General features: G+C 33.5%; 1 pseudogene; it reads left to right on the top strand.

The window, feature by feature from the left end:
• The first annotated feature begins 9,500 nt into the window (after nt 1-9,500).
• Nucleotides 9,501-27,212, top strand: LOC106404033 (annotated as a pseudogene).
• Nucleotides 27,213-27,252: the final 40 nt, after the last annotated feature.

Below are 27,252 nucleotides of genomic sequence, written 5' to 3' on the forward strand. Positions count from 1 at the left end.
AACCAAGGAAATCATGGTAATTAAGTTATAAATTTATACAACTAGTTTTATATTTGTGATCCTAAATAGAAGAATTGGTGAACCATAAGACTTGTCTTTTTTTCCGCAGAGGTAAGTTGGGCATTAGTCATAGATGAACTTGTGAGTGTTGTAAAATACAGCAAAAGACATGATAGGGTGACGATAGAGTATTCTATACAAGATATAGTAGACTTCATTACTCCAGAAAAACTCTATCGGCTAAATAACAAAAACCAAACAAATTCAAAATCGGACCAAACCCTGGATTGAAATTAAAACTCCTAGTTAGGATAAAAATGTATTTTGAAAATATATTTAAATAAAATCAACTATTTTATTAAAATTAAATTTCAAAATATTAAATGTCATAAAACATTGTTTTTGTTTTTTTTTTTCTCTCCTTTCCGGTACTAAGTATATGTTCTAATACCAATTTTCAAAGAAATTTTATTATTATTGTAAACTACTGTAAGAAATCAAATAGAATAATTATTAAGGCCTTGCTTGAAAGCTTGTCAAAAAATTCTTTCTCAAAAATTCAAACCTTGTAGAAAATAATGGAAAATGATATAATGGAACTTTTCTAGCATCCGATAAAGGTTCTAAATTTCCAATACTCCATCCATTTTTAATGGGTAAATTTTGAAGATTGTACATACAATTTTTTTTTTTTAATCTTTCATATTGAACAAAAAAAACATAAATTATTCATCTAATTGTAATTCGATCAGTGATAAAACACATTGCAGAATACAAAAGATAATATAATATAATTAGGATAAAAGGTATTTCAAAATATATTTAAATAAAATTAAATATTTTATTAAAATTAAATTTCAAAATAATAAATGTCATAAAACATTGTTTTTGTTTTTTTTTCTCTCCTTTCTGGTACTAAGTCCTGATATGTTCTAATACCAATTTTCAAAGAAAGTTTATTATTATTGTAAACTACTGCAAGAAATCATGTGATTTTTAATAGAATAATTAATAAAGCCTTGCTTGAAAGCTTATCAAAAGATTAATTCTCAAAAATACAAGCCTTATAGAAAATAATGGAAAATGATATAATGGAACTAAATTTCTAATACACCATCCATTTTTAATGGGTAACTTTTGAAGATTGTACATACAATTTTGTTTTTAAAAACTCTTGCATATTAAACAAAGTTTTTTATAAATTATTCATCTAATCGTAATTCGATCAGTGATAAAACACATTACAAAATACAAAAGATAATATAATATAATATAAAAGGCTTATAAATGTTTCATTCAAATTGAAAACATCATTGATTTTGGAACAAAAAATTTCCCTCTAAAACGTTAAACATTAAAATAAACGAAGGAATTATATATCTATAATTTTGAATTTGGATTAAAGACTTCACAAAACACATTAATATATAATGTAAAAGTAGTTAGAAAAATGTTTTAATAAGCTAAAGAAGAATAACTGACATATATGCATGTGATTTCAGCATGAAAACCATACTTACTAATTACTAAAAACGAAGATAAGCAAAAGTATTCGAGATATAGAGACAAATGCTTGATCGATTACATGTTTAAAACTCAGTTTTAAGTTAAACAATATACAATAGAGAGAAAGAGCGAGACGTACATGATCTTGGACAACGAAACAATGAAATTTTTTTGTAAATGACCAAGTTTAATTAGTTGTTTGTTTAAAGGTTATGAAAATTTGAAAATAACATAAAATGTTCAATAAATAATGAAAACAATAGGATGATTGGTAACTAAGTATTAAGGAAAAAGTTTTTGGTTTAATTATTTAAGCTGCGAAAAAGCAGATTCTGTTTCACCTTTAAATTTCTTTTTTTTTTCCTTTTTTTGTCATAAATTTCCTTTTTTCCTTCTAATTTGTTTACACGTCACTGAATATCCAAATAAAAAATATTTATGTCTTGTTTTTTTTTCTTTTTAGATTCTGATATCTTGACTTGGTTCAACTTCTCCAGCTTTAATATTTATTAGTTGATTATTTTAAATGAAAAAATTTGTTGAAATTAATGCTAAAGTATACATATAAAAAAATCAATGCAGTAAATACAAATAGATTATTAGGATTATTAGCCTTTTAAGACTTTATTTATTAAAACTTTTTTTATAGATGTAGTTCCTTTGATTCTCATCAATAAAGTGACTTTGAGTAATCAATTTACAACCCTATATATAAATTATATTTTTTCTCAAATTTATATCATTTATAAAAAAACGTATATATAAATGAAAAACAAAAAAAGTTTGCCTTATAGCTCCTTAATTTAGACATCTCCTTAATTAAAGTGTAGTTTGACCATAAATCTAATCTATTAATTTAGGATCATAATTTTTATCTACCATTAACAAGTCATAGTAGGAGAACTTAAAGAATTAGTTAATATGACTATATTTGATTATTTGCATTAATAATAAACCAACGATAAATTCAAATTTAATTCTTTTTAACAAAATCTGTTGAGAAATAATCTAAACAAAATCTTACTAACCTTTTAAATATTTTATAAAAGAACACATTAATTAATTTAAGAATTAGTAATATACTATTTTATAAATTACTGTTAATTAAAATTTTATTATAAAACAAGAAAATAAAATTATATAATATTTTTTATAAATTTAAAATTATATTCTGTGCTATATTAAAATACAAGTGCTATATGAATTAAAAATCAAAAAAATTATATTAAATAGGTAAATTGACCCCTTTTTCAAATAGTTTCATTATATAAATTATCAATCATCAGTAAAATGGATTAAATTTCGTAAACTATATAATATTTTTATTCAAAAATAAACTTATTAACATAGGTTCAACTTTATATGGAGAATTTTCGTGTTTACCACTTTATTGATATCATTATGCATGTTTACAACCATTAAAAAGACATTTTCAAAAATATTTTCTTCATTCAATGCAAAAGTCCAGAAACTTGCTATTGATCTAACACTCTTGTTTGGGTCCTTAACACACTTGTTGTTAAGTAGTTGAGCTCTATAATATCATGCATGCAACTGTTAAGCAGCTATAGGATTATAATCTCTGATACCTGAATAGAAGCTCCAAGTCTAGCAACCATCCCTCCATAAAACCCTAATCAAATCAATCGACCAATTACTTTGCTCACAAACTTGCAATTTTACATTTAAAATAATTAAATCAACCTAGCTAAATCAATCTGATTAGATTTATTTGGTTCTCTAGCTCCCTGTAAATTTGATCCCTAAGTACTACAATTGAACCTCTTATTTGAGAGAGTAAAATCACTCCTTAAGGTAATTTGAGTGATATCAAATTTGGCGCTATTTCCGGGGAGCTTTGATGGCCATTAGATCTTGTTTAAGTTAGATTTAGTCTAAGTTTTTCAATTGTTTGAAAAAAAAACTCATAAAATTTTTTCTTCTGTTTCAGGTAGATACATATGAGTACTAGAAGCAGCAAGGGAATATGGCTCCTACTAGTAGAGCCACTGGATTTGGAACGCGTGATCCATAAGTCTAAGAGGGCAGTCGACACCCTCCAAGCTGCGATTGGTAGCGTAGAAATCCAAGCATCGATCGACAATATTCATCCCGCGTCGATCGACACTATTCACCTGATGTCGATCGACACTGTACATCCCGCGTCTATCGACACTGTTCATCGTGACACTGTTCACTGTGACACTATTCACCCCGACACTGTTCAACAGGGTACTGTTCATCCTGATACTGTTCATCCGGTGGAAAACGACACCACTTGCGGGGAGGCAGAGAAGATCGAAGTACTCATACTTAAAGTCGACGAGAATGGGACGATAAGAGATGAGGAAGGTCGCACTCACAACAGCGCAGGACAATTGATTAATGATCAGGGTGATGAGATCCCTGAAGTGATTGATGTTGCTGAGATGAATGACTTTCACTTGAGCCGAGAGTGGTATGATTGGGTAGGTCAAGACCCCTTCCAGGGTCTCCCTCACCAAGATCCCATAAACCACATTGAAGAGCTTGAGGATCTCATGTCAAGGAGTGAGAAGAATGAAGTGTTTGAATATCATATGCTCTGCAAGATCTTCCCATATTCTATCTCTGGGGATGCATTTTGTTGGTTCAGTCAACTACAGCCAGGATCTCTAACCAGCTGGGAGGACATTGAAAGAGCCTTCCTTTACAAATTTCTTGATGAGACGGAAGCAACTCGAGAAAAGGATAAGAACAATAAATGGTATAGGCTGGTTGAAAGTTGGCAGATAAAGAGGAAAGATCTAATTCCAAGACAATTGGTTGACTACATTATGGCAGAGGGTGATGAACATCATGTATCTGGAGAGCTGAGCAGAGTAGAGGAAGCTGGTACTGAAGACACGACCTCAACGTCTACCGGAGATACGACCTCAACGTCTATCGACGGTACGACCTCAACGTCGACCGATGGTATGACCTCAACGACTACCAACAGCAGGACCTCAACGTCTACCGACGGTACGACCTTAACGTCTACCGACGGTACGACCTCAACGTCTACCGACGGTACGACCTCAACGTCTACCGACGGTAAGACCTCAACGTCTACCGACGCCAGGACTTTAACGTCTACCAACGTTACAACCTAAACGTCGATCGTCAGTATGACCTCAACGTCTACCAACGTTACAACCTCAACGTTGATTGACAGTACGACCTTAATGTCTACCAACGGTACAACCTCAGAATCGATCACACAAACAATCCAAGCATCAATCGACGGAGACCCTTGTTTCCGAACGAGACCACCTATCTGGAGAGAAGAAGCTTCTGGGTTTCACAAAAGAGTGAAGAGGATACATGATCCTGTGAAGATTGTGGTTCCATGCTCTTACTTGAAGCTGAATCTTCTATTCCACCTGATAGAAGTATGCAGATCAGTTCTTATATTGAGGTATTGGATGGTCATCAGCACGTAGAAGCTTCCCAGAGAGAGTTGCTTTTTAGATATGAAGTCGATAAGGGCCCAGGAGAAGCAGCATCGATCGACACCGACCAGATACCATCAAACGACATCAACAATCAGGCATCGATCGACGCTACCATTTCTCCATCGATCGACACTGGGCACGTATCATAGCAGAAGGAGTTCGATGTGTGTGGAAATCTTACGGATGGAGAACCCACCACACGATCAGACAAGTCTGGGGGAAAGAAGATGAGGAATTGGAAGAAGAAAAAAATGATCATGGGCGATTCTCAGTTATCATTGATTCCTCGCTTCTCAGATGGTGTCAGAAAATCCAGAGTACGCAGCTGATGCTTCTCAAAGCCATTTGCAAAGCTTTGAGCGCTCCTTATTGCTGAGAAGATAGATAAAGGAGAAGAGTCTATGGAGGAGGCTTTCACACAAGAATGATAAAGCTTCAGAGAGCAGACATTGAGACTTGTTTTGAAGCATGTTCTCACTCTCATTCGGACTGAATCAGATCTCCAAAAGTCAAGCTATATGACTATAACAAAGCGCTGAGTGGGAGGCAACCCACTAATAGGTAATTTTACTTAGTTTATTTCAGAATTGTTATTTATTTTTGCATTTAATTTATAGCAAGTCTAAATAAAAAAAAGATCCAAGGGAGAACAGTTGATATACCAGTAGTGATCGACGACAAGGGGCCATTGTCGGTCGACAGAGCATCACGAGTATCGATCGATCACCACTTAAATGTGTCGATCGACGCTCACCATCAGCGAGCAGGTATACCATTTCACCTTGTTAAATTTAGTACTTATGAATTGTTTCACCACCAATCTTAGACTGTGTAACACTGGGGACAGTGTTGTTTAAGTCTTGGGGAGGTTCTACTGATATTGTGTTTTGTATTGAGCTTTAGTTTTATAAGTTTTTATTGTGTTTTATTGAGTAAGAAGGGGATGATGAACTTTTTCAATTTTACTTACTATCTAACCACTCTCTAGCACCATTCTTTGAGGTTATTGACTGCAGGGTGTACTAAATGGAAACACCAAAGTGGATCACCTGCCAATAACATCCATGCTAGCTGAGAAAGTCTGAATGAACCGAAGCTGACTTCCAACCTTAATCAATTCAACCTGCTTGTTTTGGAGCTTGGTATACATCGGATCGGATTCCTCTTTCAGGTCTGAAAGATACAAGTCTGTAAACTTTTTGGTTTCCTTCTCTCCTCTCTTTGTCATCTCAAGATAAAAAAAATAATAATAAAAGATTGAAATGATTTCTTGGAAGAAGCAGATGGGTAGGAGTGTCTCCTGTGACCCTATTATTCTAAGTCTGAAGGAAATGATCACACATTATGGAAACGAGGGGTAGGAGTGTCTCCTGTGACCCCATTATTCGCTATATTTTGTCAAAAAAGAGCTACAAATGTAGAAAAGTCAATGAGATGAACAAGATGGCTATATCAGCATCAACATTCATTGAAATTGAAACTAATGAGATTCAGATAAGAGAGATATAGGGATAAAGGAAACTAGAATAAGACTACTTGTTTACTCAGATACTTACTAGAGTAAGAGTGCATGTGTCCCTTGATCGATACTCCCAAGATTTAGCCTACACATTTATATGCATAAATGAAGTCAGTAGAGGGGTATGTCAGGCGGAATCAGCTAAGTAGTGGGCTGGAAGGTTTGGTTGCTAAGCTGAGGTCTAGTACATGAAGTGCCTCTAAAGTTGGCATTGATCTGATGTGGCTTGCAACATTGGAGAGGTAAAAGTAGTAAGTTTAAAATTGTGTGAGTCTCTGCTGTTTTCAAACCTCTTTCACATGACTACTCTATGTTTTGCTTGTCTTAAAAGGGTATGTCTGGGGGAGTTGATATACCATGGATTTTACTCATTATTAGCCATGGTATATAGGTGTTTTAATATATATTTACTACGGTATAAAGTCTATTTAGAGTATTTACAGATTCAGGTACGTTCTGGAGAAATATGTTGATTTTGGAGCCTTTTGAGGTGCAGAACTGCACAGACGCGTCAGATGTTTTTCCAGGGATGGAGACTTTCCCACCGATAGATTGAGCCCATCTTTCCAATGCCATCGGTCTGAGGTCAATCAGCATCCTATAGCAGAAGTTATGCTCGTTTTACTAAAGAGTGGACTGTCTGCCTCGCGAGAGGAAGCTGTTGAGGAGATGAAAGACTGTCGATCGATGAAACAGCATTGGCGTCGGTCGACGGTGATGCTAGAATATGTGCTGAGCATATTTTATGACCGACTGAAACCCAGATGCAATCACAAATTACCAGAATATCTTTGGACGACCTAAAACCCTATTTATGTGTTTTCTAAGCCATTGTTGACGGCTAAGCTTTCTATTCTATTATTCTTAGTTAGGAGAGAAGGGAGGAACTCCTCCAGATTCCTCCTGGAACTCTTTCAGAGTCCTCCTGGAACTCCATTGGTTTTAGTTTTATATCTATTGCTTTTTATATCTATTCATCTATGAATTCTGTGATAAACTTCATGCTTGAATAGATCCACCTGTTAGGTTTAGGGTTCAAATAGGTTAAAGGGGATTAGCCCCAACTATAGGATTGCTAGTTGTGATATTCGTTGATAGGTTGTTCTTAATGATTTGTTCTAGAGTTGCTAACTAGAATAATGAACCTACGAACTTGTATGTTTGAGCATCCTTGAATAATATTGTCCTGATCTATTTATTGAGCTAAGATTGCTAGAGTAAGGCGAGAGCTGATCTAGCAGCCTTAGTGAGCATCATTCAACCCGATCATAAAGCTTAACTAGAAGCGCGTCGATCGATATCCCTACTGGACAATCGATCGACGGAGTGCAAGGTGTATCGATCGATATCCATATAGGATAATCGATCGACACTTGCTATTGATCGAACACTCTTGTTTGGGTCATTAGATCTAGTTAATAGACAAGTCTAGAAACACGAGAGCTGATTGACTTGTTGTTAAGTAGTTGAGCTCTATAATATCATGCATGCAACTGTTAAGCACCTATAGGATTATAATCTCTGATACCTGAATAGAAACCCTAAGTCTAGAAACTATCCTTCCATCAAACCCCAATCAAATCAATCGATTTTACTTTGCTCACAAACTTGCAATTTTACATTTAATATCATTAAATCAACCTAGCTAAATCAATCTGATTAGATTTATTTGGTTCCCTAGCTCCCTGTGAATTCGATCCCCAAGTACTACAATTGAACATCTTATTTGAGAGAGTAAAATCACTTCTTAAGGTAATTTGAGTGATATCAATTATTATCTGTATAATTATATAATTATTCATTATATACATTTAATATATTATTTAGTTAAATATAATTCATGCATATATAATGTCTTGCTATCAAAAAGTAAAATATTTTAATTATAAAACGTTAAAGATTAAAAATAAAAAATGCATAACGAAATACTAATCAAGTAAAAATAAAAAAATTATAATCGGAAACTTTTTCAGTTATTTTGAAGATTTAATTATTAAATTAAATTATTATTTACTAAATTATATTTTGAAGAAAATTTTGACTTATATAAATAGTCTGATGTTTGATTAAAAATCTTAAAACATAACTGAATATGTTGATCTTCGGTTTAATGATGTATGTACTAATAAGTATTCATATGATGGCAAAATACCTAGTTAATAACATATTGTATGATTATGTATTATTATTTCTCATCTCCTCTTCTCCCCTTTTATTCTTCTTGTGGTCTCGTACGTTTGATGTCGGAGAAGACGTTACGCATCCACAACCGTGAGCCACCTCACCTCATTTCACCAGAGCTATTGTTCATCACCAGAAGGGTAGCTACTGTCATGGAGCATCCTCTTGTTGGCGTTGTGTTATGGAGCCAAGAGGAGGAAGAGATGACATACGGATCGGAGTTGTCGCGTCTCATCACCATCGATCGTTGATCTCCACCACCATCAGCCGTGAACTAGTGGAGGAGTAGGCCATGTCACGGGAGAGCTGCGGTGTGTCACCGGAGTTGTAGTTTACATCGTCGGAGTCCGAGATCCATAACTGTAAGCCAAGCCTTAAGAGCTAAGCTCTTCTTTCACATATTGTTCTTGGGCCATAAGTAACGTTTGCATAAACCCTAAGATTTATTATATTTAATAATGTATTATGTTTTGTCTTCGAACTTTCCGGCTTGGTGTGACGTTGGCGAGAGTCAAGATCCATGGCGAAACCTTAGCTTTCTTGGCAATCAAGTCATCTCCTTTGTTTTCCGTTTCTGGTTCTTGATATTGGCTAAGGTGAGGGTCTATTCCGTAAATCCTGTACCAGTGTAAAATTCTCTCTATCGTAGTTTAGATTTCGAATCATGATCCATCCGTTTGTTTGAATTGAGTTTGTTTGAGTCTTGATTGTTAGTTGGTTCATTGTAAACTGGAATTAGAGGTCTAGAGGATTCAACCGTTGATTTGATTGCGTGATGTTAAGAGATGCGATATATATATATGTATGTATACATAGTTATGAGTAGGGACTATGTGAGTGGGCGGGGGTCCAGAGATGTCTGGGCTAGCGATGCAGCTTTGGTGGACGGGGGCTCAGAGACGTCTGGACTAGCGACGCAGATTGTGTGGGGCGTGGGTGCAGAGATGTTTGCATTCGACGCAGCTTTGGAGGGCGGGGGTACAGAGACAGACTGTACTAGCGACGCAGCGTATGAATTTATATATCCGTATGAGGAGATGCGGAGTGTATGGACTAGCTATATGCTATCATCGCATTGTTTGTGTTGTGTGATGCTTTAGGCATCTTGTTTGTTCATGTTAGAGCTAAACTTCCATATATAGTGGGAGTTCTATTTACTCAAGTCAGTGGTTTGCGTGTTTAGCATCCCATACCTCACGGAGTAACTCTCCTGTTACTCACCCCTCCTATTCCTTCCCCTTTCAGGTGAGACTGACGAGCAGGAGTGATTGCTATCGAACTGGTGCTTTGGGAGTTTTATTTCTTTCTTTTTCAGACTTGCGGATTTTATGCTTTTATCGATATTTTCGGGATTTATTATGTTATTTGGATTTATGGCTATTTATTGGATTTACGACTTTGGAGTTGACTTTTGAGGAGTAATAATTGGAGATTTCAGACTTTTTATTTATTTAAGTTATTTTGGAAAATACGGGTTTTACAATTCCATTATAAAGAATATTCGTATATTGTTATAGGTGCAAGTAAGATACCTATATTTTAAACGTAATATATAGTGAAAATTTATTTTAAGATATATATACACATAAGATATATATAGTGAAAATTGTATTTTAAGATATATATATAGTGAAAATTGTTGTACCATAACAATGAATTTCAGATAATTGAAAATAAGGTTTCTCATTGCCATTAACAAGCTATTAAACAAGTTACACATTCAACTATAGAATTAACAAGCAATCTTATAAGTTACACATCCAACTATAAAATTAACAAGCAATTTTTTATCATAAACTGTAGGGGGTGTAAGGGTTCACTTTATGGTTAAAACTACAGAGTGTAGGGGTATAATCATTTATAGCTAATATTATTATTAACCTGTTCCTTAATTGTGTTAGCCAGCCAAAAAATATGGTAACTATCCACAAGGAAAATTGGACATCTGATAATAGATTTATATTTCTTCTCTATCTACCAGGTCTTACACTTAATGAAATTGTCTATACGGTTTAGTGTATTGTATTATAGTGTCAAGGGTTAGGTATAGGTATTGCTGTTAGATTTAAGGCTTATGGTATTGATTTAGAGTTTAGAATTTAGGATTTAATATATTTTGTTTAGGCTTAGAGTTTATTATTTGGTTAGAGTTTACGGTCTATGATTTGGTTCTGTTATGACTTTGAAACATAAATTATTTTAGATAGCTAACGAATAATTTTATTAGATGGTAAATTATTTTAGCCATACAGTTTTAATTTTAGCAAACCTGACTTTCTTATAATTTACACTCAATTTATAGACCCCCAAAATTTCAAAAACAATACAAAGCATTCACACAATTTTGTATGTAGAGGAAGCAAAGTCAGTGAACAAGTGGATGAAGTTTACTCTGCACCACTGTGTACCCTCATTTACCTAGACAATTTTAATAAACCTAGCTCAAATCTTTTTTAGATTTCATCATATCTAAAAAAATTACGCCAGCTATTACTTGAGAAATCGAAGCGCCTATTAGTAGGAAGGGCAACATTGTCAATTTACTCCATGCCACATCATGAACGATTATTAAGAGTTATTTTTATTGGTATATGCCTAATATTCTACTTTTCCTTTGTTTTTAACCAAATTAGCTCTTTTAATAAACCTAGCTCAAATCGTTTTTACATTTCATCATATCTAAAAAAATTATGCCTGCTATTATTTGAGAAATCGAAGCGCCTATGAGTAGGAAGAGAAATATTTTCAATTTACTACATGCCACATCATGAACGATGCTTAAGAGGTACTGTCATTGGTATATGCCTAATATTCCACTTTTCCTTTGTTTTTAACCAAATTAGCTCTTAAATATATTACTCCCTTCGTTTTATAAAGAGTGTCACTTAAATATATTAAGGAAATGATTGAAATGCATTACAAGTTTCACTAACTATATCAATTTAACTAATAGTATTTTAGATATATAAATTTATTTATAAGATCAATGCATTTTGCAATTAATATTAAGCTGAAAGTATGTATAAATTACGTTGGAATTTTAAAACGACACTTTTTGTGTAACAAGAAACAAATGTTAAAATAACACTTTTTAAGAACAAATGGAATATTCACTAAGACATATGTAATGTTTAAAGCTCTTTATAAATGTTTAAAAGACATATAACAATATTCATATATTTAACATAATATATATGGAAATATTACTCTAATAAATAAGTCTGACTTTTTAGTTTTTACACTTATGATGGTATTCTATCATTTGGAAAAGCATTTCAATACATGCATGATTCACAAAGTAATATTTCATGAAATTTTAAATGTGTATTTTCTATAATTATATTAGTAACATACAATCTATTTTATTAAAATAGAAGTGCAAATAAAAAATAAACTAAGAATTACTACTTATTTATAAGTCTATGCTATTGAAATAATCAAGAAGCCTAATATTAAGTATTCTTTGTTTTTCCTAATTTCATAAATAATTTCCTAAGTCGATCTTCAATTAAAACAACTACTTAATAACACATTAATGCCACCGAAAAACTATCTTTTAGCATTTATTATCCTTTAGTCAAATTAAACAACCATATAACATACTTAAACTGATTTTCAAACTAATTATTAATGTTTGCTTAATCCCTAAAACGGAGAGGCCAACGAGAATGACTGAACTTAGACCTATCAGCTTATGTAATGTAGGATATAAGATTATCTCGAAGGTTTTGTGTCAGAGATTGAAGGTGTGTCTCCCTCTCTTATCTCGGAAACACAATCGGCCTTCGTGCCGGGAAGATTGATCTCAGATAATATACTTATAGCCCAGGAGATGTTCCATGGATTGAAGATTAATAAAACGTGTCAGGATAAATTTATGGCTATAAAAACGGACATGAGTAAAGCTTATAATAGAGTTGAATGGATCTTTATTCAACAACTTCTTTCTAAGATGGGTTTTGATCATCATTGGATAAAACTAATGATGGAATGCATTTCCTCAGTCCAGTACAAAGTGTTACTAAATGGGCAGCCAAAAAGAAATATTATTCCGCAACGGGGGCTTCGTCAGGGGGATCCTTTATCCCCTTATCTATTTATTATGTGTACGGAAGCGTTGGTAGCGAATATTAAAAAGGCGGGGAGGTAAAAACATCTGACGGGTATAAAAGTTGCTAGGGCTTGTCCCCCGATATCCCATTTACTCTTTGCAGATGATAGCCTTTTCTTCTGTAAAGCTAAAAGAGAGGAATATCAGACTATTCTTAGGATTCTTAAGGAATACGAAGTGGCATCAGGTCAGTAGATAAATTTTGAAAAATCATCGATCCAATTTGGACATAAGATTGAGGAAGACTTAAGACAAGAAATGCGGGATATTCTGGGAATACAGAACCTAGGTGGAATGGGATCATATTTAGGAATACCTGAGAGTTTCAGAGGTTCAAAGGTACAAGTGTTTGGTTTTGTTCAAGAGAGATTTAATAATAGAGTCAATGGCTGGACCTTCAATTTTTTCATTAAAGGGGGTAAAGAGGTGATTATAAAATCGGTGGTAACAGCTCTGCCAAACCATGTAATGGGTTTTTTCCGGGTTCCGAAAACGGTGATGAAAAAACTGACGAGTGCAGTAGCACAGTTTTGGTGGAGTCCAGGGGGGAGCACTAGAGGAATGCATTGGAAATCATGGGATAAACTCTGTGCGCCTAAGGATGAAGGAGGGTAGGGTTTTAAAGACCTCACAAATTTCAACACGGCTATGCTTGAGAAACAATTATGGAGATTAATTGAGAAACCGAACACTTTATTTACCCGAGTGTTCAAAGGACGATATTTCAGGAATGCATCACCCATGGAACCTATTAGATCTTACTCGTCATCTTATGGCTGGCATAGTATTGTCTCAGTTAGATCTCTGGTTAGCAAAGGACTAGTCAAAAGGGTAGGATCATGATCATCTATTTCAGTATGGAATGACCCTTGGCTCCCATCCAATCGCCCGAGACCAGCAAACAAAAATCAACATAACCTTTACCTGGATCTTACAGTGGATTCTCTTATTGATCGAACATCAAGAACATGGAATTCACAGGTTATTAGGACTTTGGTGGACCCGCAAGATGTGCAAATTATTGAGAGTATACCTTTAAGCCGAATTCGGACAGCAGATCGGGATGGATAGCATTTCACGAAAATGGGAGATACACGGTTAAAACTGGTTATGAGGTGGAGCGAGTGTATCAAGATAAAGAGAGGACACTACCAGAGTATGGTCCTTCAGTTTCGTTGTTGAAAGCACACTGCTGGAAAGTGTGATGCCCACCTAAGTTAAAACATTTTCTTTGGCAATTGGTAACAGGTTGCATAGCGGTAAAGAAAAATCTACGACCACGAGGAATCCAAGGGGACATGACTTGTGCACGATGTAGAGCACCTGAAGAATCCATAAACCATGTCTTCTTTGAATGTCCACCGGCAATCCAGGTCTGGGCGCTCTCACGGATCCCGTCAAATCCAGATATTTTTCCATGTCAATCACTTTTTGCAAATATGGATCATTTATTTTGGAGAGTCTCTCCGGCAATGGAAGATCATTATTTTGCATGGATTCTATGGTATATATGGAAAAGAAGGAACAATAAGGTATTTAGCAATTTGGATATTGACCCCCGAGATACCCTTAAGTTGGCAGAAACAGAGTCGGTGCTCTGGGCCGAGGCGCAAATTGCCCATACACAGCGAGCTGCTCAGGCACGATCGGTAGTGAATCTGACAGTACCAACTATTTCTAGTAGATGGTGTTATACAGATGGATCATGGAAAGAAAATGATAGATACTCGGGAAAAGTGTGGTACAGTACTTTTGAAGGTTTTGATGGTTTGATGGGAGCGAGGAACACTAGAATGAGTCAATCACCCATTCATTCGGAGATAGAAGCACTTATTTGGGGGATGGAATGTATGAGGAATTTAAGACAGTTTACGGTTACTTTTGCGACGGATTGTTGAAGATGGTTTATGAACCTGAAGAATGGCCGGCATTTGTAAGTTATCTGGAAGACATCAAGGTCCTACAAAGCAGTTTCCACAGCTCAGAGCTTATCCACATACCAAGGACGCATAATTCAAAGGCGGACAGTCTAGCACGCAGTGCAAGAAAGCAACCCTTCTTTGTGATCCATATGGATGCGGAGCAACCAGTTTTGTTTACAGAATCTATATGAATCTGTTTGTTGCTGACAAAAAAAAAAAACTAATTATTAATGTTGAAACATAAACTTAAAATAACTAACTAATAAACATGAAAAATATGAAAACCACCTAAATTGATTTAGTATCCATTCACTAAATTTAGAACACAATATTGTATTAAAGCTATATAGTTATATTGTTTTATTATTTTAGTAATAACTAAAAAATAGAAGTCACATCAAATAATCATTTAAATAATAATATAAATAAAATATTAATTAATATATAAATATATTATTTTACGTATATTTTCATATAAGTAATAGCCCAATATAAATTCAATATAATAAATGCTAAACAGTATAAGATATATAGCACCAGATTTTAAATAGTATATAAACAATTTTATTATACATTATCACAAAATTTTGATTCATAAAAGATATACATTTGTGCGGATGCACATATCATATTATAAAAATATAAATGACACAATTGTCATTTTACAAGACAAAATAAAATTATTTAATATAAACTATAAAATTGTAGTGTCTAGAAATATTATATTAAACAATTATTTAATATGGGTAAATTTTAAAAATATATTATCATATTTATAAAAATAAAATAAACACCATCACAGATCAAATTCTAGTTATATATATATATATAGGTCTTACACAAATCTATTCATCATTGAATGACAATATTTTAACAATTCTAACCATGTCATAAACTCATATACCTTATATACACCCGTAAAACAATAATTTATATACATGTATATTTATAAGGTTTTAGAATATAATTTTAGGGTCACACAAAATATTTGTTTGGTTATAATTTAGCAATAATAGATTTATCGGGGTGATTGGGTTGGTGTTTAAAACCAAATACATTATTTATATTTTAACAAGATTGCGTCCTATATTTTTGCTACTTAATAGAATATAATTAATGACAGTTCCAATATATTCATCTAACAGATATAAATCTATACTATTAAGTTAGTTCAAATATATTCATCTAACAGATATAAATCTATACTATTAAAGTAGTTCAAAATATGTCAAGTAAATTTTATGTCTCATCAACTTAACAAATGTGACTTTTACAAAATATACAAAAAATATAAAGATGACATTTTAACATAAGAGTGTACATACAAATTTTAAATAAACTAATTGATAAATTATATAATATTAAACAAAAAAATCATTTCCTTGATATAATACAACTTTGTAACTTAATAATGTACATAAAAAAATTAATTTATATCTAACATTTTATTATCCGAAAAATTCATGCTTTCAAAACGTGGATCAAAATCTAGCTATATATAGGAGCATGCATGTTCTCAATTTTCTAGACTCTGGTATTATTCTCATTTTTTCACTTTCTCTACTTATGGTCGTCTGAGTGGCGGATCTAGAAACAACATTTATCCGTGGCAAAACTAAAATACTATTACTACATTTAAAAAATTAAATTTTAAACAGGGGCATTTTTAAAATTTAGTACAAAATTACATTAATTAAAAAAAATCATGGTGGTCAACTGCTCCGCCCCTGTGACTCAGTTCCTTGTGTTTTATTTTAAGATTTTTTAGTTGACTTTTCCATTGACATTAGTTCTTGTTAAGACCTTGTTGCTTACATTTACACAAATAAAGAAACACACACATAAACTGCACAAGTAAAAGAGATCAGATCTCATCACAAACTTCATCCATTATCAACTTGTCTTCTTCCTCTCCGGACTCTCATTTTCAATATGCTTCTTAGTCTACTTTAAATTTAGTGTTCGTCTTGAACAAGAGACCTAAAAAAGTTGGAGTACCCGGATTCTCTTATCCCCCATTGATCAGAATGGACGTCAAAATGGAAGACAATCTCGGTGCAAGTCACCTTGTTACACCATTTTTATGTACAGATGAAGCCATTCAGTTGGTCCATGATGTTATGATGGTACCTTCGCCATATTCCCATCACCAGCCTTAAGACTTGCTGCCCACAAAATATCCTAAGATGCTTATTTAGATTCTTAAATGCTGCGACACAAATGCATTGACGCTTTGAAAACCACGTCATATATTTTATTTATCCAAAAAAACATTGATCTGTTTTTTTCGATGATATTTAATCGGGGCTACTCATACCAGGCCGTTTCTTTCAGGTCTCACCGCTGTAGGAAGTAATAACTTAGCAGTCGGGATGAAAAATCAAATTCTAAGAAAGAAAAAGAAATTAAGAACACAAGAAAGTTGGAAGGAAGAAGTGATGAAAATTAAAGTTTCAAATGTTTGGACTCAGTCAGAGCAGAATGGGTAACATAAACTAATTTAAATATTCACTTATTTCAATTAGCTTATAATGACATGATGCATCGATCAGACTATGTATTGTATTGAGGACATATATATGTTCAAGTAGTTTGGGTTGCCTCTCGAACTCCACCATAACCTCATCACCGTACTCGTATAGCTTTATGGTTATTGACTTATTGTTTGAGTAGTGTACAACTTGATAACTCACATAGGAGGCAAAGCTGTTAACATATGTACTAATGAACTCACATAGGAGGCAAAGCTGTTAACATATGTACTAATGAACTCACATATGCAGTTTCCTGAGAAACTTATCTGTCTTACACGTACTGATGAAATGATGCATCGACAAGACTATGTTTTGTATTGTGGACATATGTTGAAGTCGTTTCGTTGGCCTCTCAAACTCCACCATAACCTCATCACCGTACTCATAAGATTCAGGGTTATTGTTTTGGGTAGTCGACAACTTGATATCTCAAATATGAGGCAAAGTTGTTAACATGGTTCGATAAAAACCTTTTCAACAACGTTAGTAGAGAAACTTAGCCGATCAACCATTTATCCGATCTTATAACGGTTCTTTTACACCGGCGGAAACCTTACCCCTTAGGGCCTCAGAGGCATTCACGTAGTCCTCGGTATGATAATATAGCACCTAACTTAGAGATCCCTAAGATATAATATATACACTAGATTTTGACCCGCATTTTAAAAGCGTAGAATCTTTTTATTTGTCAAAAGCATATTAAATACACATAAAATATACATTTTTATATATTTTTATCTTTCAATATACATAATTTATATCTTCTATGAACACATAAATAGAAAACTTACATTTTTGTATTTTAATTGTTTTGATTATTTATCTTGATTTATATTGTAATCTCTATTTATCTTTCAACCAGTATTTAACGTGTTCATTATTTTTAATTGGATTATTTAAATTATTTATCTCTATTTATCTTTCAACCAGTATTTAACGTGTTCATTATTTTTAACTGGATTATTTAAATTAGATAAATCAATATTTTCACATCTATTTTTAAATCTGTGGTCTCACCGATGAACCCGGTGACTCATATGTAACCATGTTTAAATCTTTTCTTGAACTGAAGGACCGAATTGGGTAGAGTTGCATACTAGTGTATGGCTAATTCCAAAACTCCCAGTAATCTGATGTAAATTCTTTTAGAAAATTCACTGTTAATTTTCTTTATAATGATTTCCAAAGTGAATGTAAAGTGTCGATCACTAGTTTTACAGTTACCGCAATACAACAATTACAACTTCCTTTTTGTGCTATTAGTGTATAAGACTAACTAGGATATATGAAAATTATTTAAGAAATATTGTATGGAAAACAAATTTATATCAAAATTATTTAAGAAATATCGTATGGAAAAAAATTTATATTATTGATCGAATTAATATATTTGGCCCTTAAACAATTTTTTTTAAATTTTTTTTGTTAATTACATAATTTGTTTAGTAATGAACTGATCTCATTTTTAAAAATATTGTAGGTCAAAAAATTATTTATCGCATAAAAAACCTAACGTTTAGGTCGAAATATCTCATGCCTACTATTTGGTTACAGTGAAACTATGCCAGCTCGGTTTTATATCATGATTTAGCAATTTAAAAGTTAATTATGGTTATGAGAAGTTTACGTTCACGTGTCAATCCTATCTATCTTTGATATTTTTCTCTTTTTTTTGTGACATTTTGGTTATTGCTCGATATAAATATTGATTTTTGAGTTTATTATCATTTCTTTCTTTTATTTTGGCATGAGATTTAGAAAATGTTTAAGATTCAAAATTATTAAAGAAATAAATACTTAGATTAAGATTTGCGCCTTGTGCAGAGTAAATACTTATTTTATATTTTTCTGCATAATATGAAATAATAAAATAATAATTATATATTAAATAACTAAAAAATCAGTTACTATTATGTAATAAATTGGCTTGCACATATATATCAAATGACCGCTCATGTTTATTCGCAACCATTTTAGAATAAATAATTCAAAACAATCAATTTTATCTATCGCATATGATATATAATTAAATTTAAATGATATGAAGTACATATATATATATATATATATATATATTAACATAAACACCTATTAAAATAAAATTATTTATTTATATGATTTTATTATCATTGTATCTTATTATAGAAAAAAATTTAAACATTGATCACAAAAGTTTATGTGATACTTTTAACAGTTTTAATAATTTATACTCGTTTTGAAAAATTCAAAATACAACATATACAAAAAAAATCTAAATTTTTAATATATGATTAATGTAATTGTGTAATTTATTTTAATAGTAAATAATTAAACAAAAATGATAGAAAGCATACAGATTATTAGCAAATCTTCATTATTTAAAATCATTAATTGCTATATATATCATAATCACATTAGGTAATTTCGTAGGTTTTATTTAAAGAAATAATATATAATAAATAGCCACCGTGCTTTATTCAATATCATATGATATCATATAGTTGGTATTAAATGTTTCTAGTGAGATATAAAAACCGAATTGGACCAACATGTTTTTCAATTTCAATGTGAGGCTAACACATAGGATTAATTAATTACCTAATTGATTGATACATAAGCAAGAATTCTTTTTTAATTATTACAAAATTGATATTACATCTTTTCAAATGTTCCTCAATTAATATATAGGGGATTCCTGATTTCATGTCTGTAATTTTCTGTCAATATAATGTAGTTTCTACTACACAAAATTCACTATTATTTTTTTTTGTAATAATTTCCGAATAAATACAAAGTCTCGACCACAAACTTTATAGTTGCCACAATCACAAAGATCACAGCTTCCTTCTTTGGTTTATGGCATCTCACACAAACTAAAATTGATCACCAAATCGCAAAACAAAGCTAAACTTGCCAGTTTCATGTAAATTCAAACTTTGACACTACAAGAAAACACACCAAATTCCGACGGAGGTTCCGACGGACACCAAGGTCGTCGGACATTTGTGACGGAATACTGACAAATTTCTGACCAAATCCAAAAAAATTAAGTCGTCGGAATTCCGTCGGCCATTTCCGACGGAATTCCGACGAAATATGGTTCGTCGGAACTTTTCGACGACATTCCGATAAAAAATGTAACCGTTGTAGTCGTCGGAAGTTCGTCGGTATATTCCGAGTCATATATCATATTACCCTATGCAAATGATTAGTTTAAATTTAATATATATAAACTAATTAACTTTTCAATCATATATGTTTTTAATTTATAGGTGAATGATGGTTTGGCCAGAGGTCTTGTGTTCGATGATTGGATACACGAATTTGTGCAGGGACCAAACTATGTGGTCAAATCATATCCTAAATTTTGTACGCGAGGATATGCATTCACAAGGAAAGGTCATTCTAAGACAACATATGATGCTGGTGTTTCATCTTCTTCTGGTGACGATGTCTACTACGGCAACATAAAAGAAATATTGGAAATCCAATTTCCTGGAATGGTTGGATTGCGTTGTGTAGTATTCTATTGTGATTGGTATGACACCACCCCAGATAGAGGAGTGAAGATTGATGCGTTTGGTGTTACATCAGTTCATTCGCGGCGGAAACTTCAATATTATGATCCCTTCATTCTTGGTTCGCAAGCTGATCAGGTATGTCAATCTATTCATAATTTTTTACCAATATAATTAATTAATGTTATATATTTTACTAATACTTGTATAATTGATATGTATAGGTGTGCTACATCAGTTACCCTCGGGTGACGTACAGAGACGATCCATGGGTTACTGTAACGCAAATCAACCCAAGAGGACGAGTGGATGGAACTTCTGATGATGATGAACCATTGCAACCAGAGTCTACCAGCAACGCCCAGGCAGTTGAAGATTTGTAAAATGTTCAACTCGTTGAGAATTTGACTGTGTTTGGACATGATGCTGTCGTACATTCAGAGCCGGAAGCCGAGGTTGGGGAGTTTGATGAAGATTCAGAAGATTCTGATTAGCTTTTTTTTTTTTTTTTTTTTTAATGGTCCGTCGGAAATCCCTCGCAATATACTGACGACATAGCGACGACAATGGGTTTCAGTGAAAATTGGAAAGGTCGTCGGTATTTCGTCGGAAAATACCGACGACATATGTTTCTATAAATTTTCAATCATAAAAATCTATAAATTTAGATGCCAAAACTATGAAAATAACACATAATAAGTGTTTAGTATAGTATTAGATCGCAACCGTTCTAATATAACAACTCATTAAAATATTTATGTATGCATATCATTGTTTTCATAACATCTCATCTTAACATTATATACTTATACAATCATATTTATATAAGCTTACACTACAAAAAATGTTATTGTGTAAAATCGTGTTATAAAACATTTTTATTGTTAAATCTTTATGCAAATACTATATATATTATCAAAGATTTGGATTTTGCATTTAGAAACTTGAAATCAACACCCTAAACACTAAGTCGTCGGAATTCCGTCGGAATATACCGACGGAATGTGTCCGTCGGAATATACTGACGGACACATTCCGTCGGAATTTAAATTTGCCCGGGAGAACCAAACCGCTTGAAAATTTTCGCGAATTGGCATTTGGTATATTTTAATTATACCGACGGAATAACGACGAACCCGTGTCCGTCGGAATCGTCTGATATAATAACCCTCCTCCTTCTTTCTTCGTTATCTCCGCATCTCTCTCTCTAAATTCCTCTCTCCACCGGCGATTCACCGGTGATTCCTCCCCCAAAACCGGCGATTCATCCCTCTACACCGGCGATTCCTCCCCCAAACCCTAAATCATGTAAGAATCATCCCAAACCTTCTTTAATCTCAATTGTTTAGGGTTTTGGATGTTAGATCTCGGATTTTAGGTTGTTTGATTGATAGTTTAGGATATATAAGTTAGGATTGTTGTTTGGATTGTTGTTTTATTTTTTTTTGGAACATTTTTTGATTTTTAAAAACGTTTTTTGATTTTTAAAAACGTTTTTTTTGATTTTTTAAAACGTTTTTTTTTTATTTTTAAAAACGTTTTTCAAGTTTCCAGTAATGAAATATATATAATAAAACATTTTTAAAATTTTTTAAAAATATTTAACAACATTTTCTATATTTATAAATTTTTTATAATTTTGTATACATATATATATATGTAAATCATGTATAATAAAAATTTTAAAATTTTTTATAATTTTTTATAAGTTTCCACTAATAAACTATGTATAATAAAACGTTTTTTAAAAAAAATATAAATATTTAACAACATTTTTCTTCATTTATAAATTTTTAACAACATTTTTCTATATTTATAATTTTGTATACATATATATATATGTAAATCATGTATAATAAAAATTTTAAATTTTTTTATAATTTTTAATAAGTTTCCACTAATAAACTATGTATAATAAAACATTTTAAAAAAAAAATATAAATATTTAACAACATTTTTCTTCATTTATAAATTTTTAACAACATTTTTTTATATTTATAAATTTTTAATAATTTTGTATACATATATATATATATAAAGGTTTAATAGTTTTTTTTAAAACGTTTATAAAACCTTTTGTAAATATATAAATGAAAACATTAAAAATAGAAATGATTTGAGAATATGTTTGATGTATTAATTTTTTTTTTTTAGGGCCGAGGATGAAGCCCGCCCCGCAGCCCGTCTTCGACGTAATTCGGTGAGCAGTTCCCGTGCATCGGGATCGTCTCATGACTCGGTTCCCGCATATATTCCCGCTCCAGCTCCCTCTGCCCCTCACGCTGCCCCTCACGCTGCTGCTCAACAGGATCCGGGGGTCATGCCGGTTCATCTATTGGTTCAACAACCAGGTCGAGAGCATCTCCCGTTTCTCCAACCCAACCCACGACGAGGCCATAGCACTTGGTTAGTATTTTTTTATTTGTACCGTTATATTTTTTCCTTTAATTAACTTGCTAACTTGTATTTTTTTTAACAGGTTCACCAAGTCGAAAAATGGCATTAACCGGAGCATCAACCAGATGATGTACTCCATGCTCCGTTTTGGATATCCAAAGTGGAGTGTGATCCCTAACGACGAACGAGAGTTGTGGTTTCGTCAGTTTGCGGTATAGTAACTCTTCATTTTTTTAAAGTTTTTACATTTTTTTAAATATATTTACTTATTAAATTGTGTTTGTTTTGTAGCAAGAGTTCAACTGGCACTCCGATCTTACGGAAACAGTCCGTAAGAAATTCAACGAGAAGGCCATGGACTCTTACACAAAGCAGATAAACGCGTGGAAGACAGTTTGGCAGAAGAACAAGAAGCCACGGTTCATCAACGGGACGGTGTGGGAGCAGTTGATAGGTCATTGGGAGAAGGAAGAAACTGCAGAGACGTCTTCTAGGAACTCCAGGAACCGGAAGAGCGATCGTGGCGGGAAAGGTATGTATGTGCACAACCTTGGCGCTTGCTCTATGTCTACTAAGGAGGATGAACTTGTAAGTTTTTTATTATTATTTATCTTTATATTTTTTAAATAAATATTTTATATATTTCTTGGCTAATAATGGCGGTTTTTTTAGATCGAAGCAAATGACGGTAATCCCGTTGATCGTCTCCAACTCATTAAGGTGGCTCACACTAACAAGACGACGGGTCAAATTCAGGACCCCGTGATCAAAGGTGTAGTTGATTTGGTGGAAGCTGAAATAGTTGCCCAATCTCAGCCTCTCTCTGATGACGGCGAATCCACGGGAGCTTCAACCAACCTGTCTCTATTGCAAATAAATGAGATGGTTGAAAAGGTAATTTTTTGTATTAATATATTTTTTTTATAATGTCGATTACTTACTTGTCCCTATTTACTTACTTTAAATATTTTTGTAGGCGGTTCCTAAAAGGAAAGGAGGCCGTTTAGTTGGGTTGGCCCGTCGTGCTTCTTCGTATCCGGCATCTTCTTCGCAAGCTCCGTATGCCGATCCCATGATTCTCGAGGAGCTACATGACAAAGATGAACGGATTGGGGCATTGGAGGAGCAGAACACCACTATCCTTTCGGAGAATGCCACTATCCGTTCGGAGAATGCCACTATCCTTGCTGAGTTGGCATCCCAGAAGAAGTTCAACACCGAGATTATGCAGAAGCTAGATCGTTTGATGTCTTCGAGTTCATCTTAGTTTATTTCGGCTTTTTAAAACTTTCGGAATGTTTTTTTTTTCTATTTCGGTTTGTATGAATTTTAAACTTTATGAATGTTTTTTTCCTATTTCGGTTTTTATGAATTTAAATTTTATAATATTATTAGTTTTAAATTTCTGATTTTTTAAATTTATTAATATCGAAAAATATATAAAAATGCAAAATTAATTTTTTTAAAAAATGGGTATATACCGACGGACAGTGGTCGTCGGAATATACCGACGGACATATATCCGTCGGAATTTACCGACGAACCCCATTTCCGTCGGAATATACCGACGAACGAGGTTCGTCGGTATATTCCGACGACCGTTGTCCGTCGGTAAATTCCGACGCCTAAAGTTCGTCGGAATACACCGAGGAACACTCTACGTCGGAATTGTCCGAGAAACGTTCTCCGTCGGTACGTAGTTTTTCCGATGAACTCTGGTCTCGTGTATCCGCATCGTAATATCGTCGGAAGTTCGTCAGAATGACGTTTCTCGGTATTCGTCAGAAAGTCGTCGGAAGTTCTGACGAAATTCCGACGAATTTTTTTTTTCCGACGAAACGATACCGACGGACGGGTTCGTCGGAAATTCGTCGGAATCGGTCTATTCAAACGAATTTCTGACGATTTCCGCCATACCATGTTTTCTTGTAGTGTGATTCCATACATAATCAAAAGGAAACAAAGTAATAAATCTTGATCAAAATATTTAACAAAATAAAAAGCATTAATCGCAGAGCCTTTATTAAATAATACATTTCCTTCACTATTTTCATTTGTCTTTCGCCCTACTCCACTGTCTCTTACGTTTTGACATCATCTAATGGGAACTCGTCGACTTTGCATCGCTCTTTTCTGTTGTTTTTGCTTACCTCATATCATCGAAGCGTACCACCAACAAGTGTTCGTGGATCAATCGGGTCATGCAAATTTCACGAAAATACAAAAGGCTATTGATTCGGTCCCAGTCAACAACCGCCATTGGTCCTTCATCAACGTTGCAGCCGGCCTTTACAGGTCAGTAAAGCCACATGTAACTGACTTGACATATCTGCAAAAAAAAAGAGAGCTTAGTAACGATTTATCTTATGCCGCAGGGAGAAAATAAAGATATATACCCTATGTTAAATCGTTCATAGTAATAGTTGGAGCTGGAAAGAGGAAAACTACAGTTGAATGGGGCGATCATGACTCGGTTGCACAAAGCCCCACCTTTGCTACTGTCGCCGATAACACCGTCGTTAAAAGCCTTACTTTCGTGGTACGGTGACTTTTGTTTTTTTCTTCTGTCTTTTTCTTCTATTTATTTGATTTTTTTCCTATAGATGACTGTTTTTTTTTTCCTTTTTGCATTATTTACAGAACACGTACAATTTCCCGAATAAAGGGAAAGTGAACAGAAACCCTAGGATCCCCGCCGTGGCGGCGTTGATCAACGGTGATATATGTGCTTTTTACTCGGTAGGGTTTTCTGGAGTTCAAGACACCTTGTGGGATGCTGATGGCCGACACTTCTTCCACCTCTGCACTATCCAAGGCGCCGTTGATTTCATATTTGGTAACGGCCAATCTATTTACAAGGTTCGTTACATTCTGACTATTCACATAACCTTGTGAATTTTATTATATTTTTTAGTTTTAACAAAACCAGTAAAAGATCCGTGTATAGCAAATATATTAAATCTAGATAAATCAAATTGATAACTACAATTAAATAATGTTTACATATCTTTTTTTTTTTTATCAAAGTGTTTACATATCTATATCCAAACAACGGAAAGGTAAAAAACGAATAGTCACATAGTAGTATATTTGTTTTTGAATGAATACACATATAGTAGTCCTAACTCCTAATTAAGTAACCGTGATCTTGTGTTATTTTCATTAAATAAAATTGTGTGATTGGTGGGTTTTAGAAATGCGTGATAAACGTGCTAGGAGCGACGCTAAAACCGGGGGTAGCTGGTTACATAACGGCTCAAGGACGGACCAACCCGTATGACGCTAACGGATTTGTGTTCACGGACAACCTCGTTCACGGAACGGGGAAGGCTTTCTTGGGTAGACCGTGGCGCAGTTACGCTCGAGTGATCTTTTACAACACAGACCTGACCGACGTGGTTGTTCCCCAAAGATGGGACTCATGGCACTTTGGGGGCCATGTATCTCAGCTGACGTTTGCAGAGATTGGATACTATGGGAGTGGATCAAATACGGGGAGACGTGCGCTGGGTTAAGAAGCTGAGTGGATTCAGTGTTCAAAGTATGATTAATCTCGACTTCATTAACAGTGGTGGATGGGTTCAAGCTTTGCCCATTTCAGTTTGATTTCACATTTTTATGTTTACTTTGTTTTCTTATTTGTTATTTATCATTTTCCAGGTTTTAGTTTGCTTAAATGGATTTAGAGTTTATCCAGTTATGACTTATGCATAAAATGTAAGTAAGGATAAACAAGACTTACGATTGGTTTTAAGGATTAATTTTACATATTATTACATACTAAATATCAAAAAATACGACGATGGTTCGTTGTATGTAAGTATGTAACATTAAACCTGGACTTATATATTGAAGGTAGGATATATTCCCATAGCAAACACAAGCAATAGTAATGAAGTTGAGACTGTTGTCACCAGGGATGGACGTAGGTGTACGGGTACGGGTCACGTGCCCCCTACTGTTTTTTATTTTTTCTTGAACTAGATTATTTTGATGAAATTGTTTGTAGTTTACTGAACAAGCATAAAAAGTGCCCCCAATTCAAAGTTGTTTTTGTTATTTGTAGCAGTGTGCCCCAAGCTAGCTAAAATCGTGTCTAGATCCGCCAC

Source organism: Brassica napus, chromosome C4 (genome assembly GCF_020379485.1).
Source record: "Brassica napus cultivar Da-Ae chromosome C4, Da-Ae, whole genome shotgun sequence".
Classification (NCBI taxonomy): Eukaryota; Viridiplantae; Streptophyta; class Magnoliopsida; order Brassicales; family Brassicaceae; genus Brassica; species Brassica napus.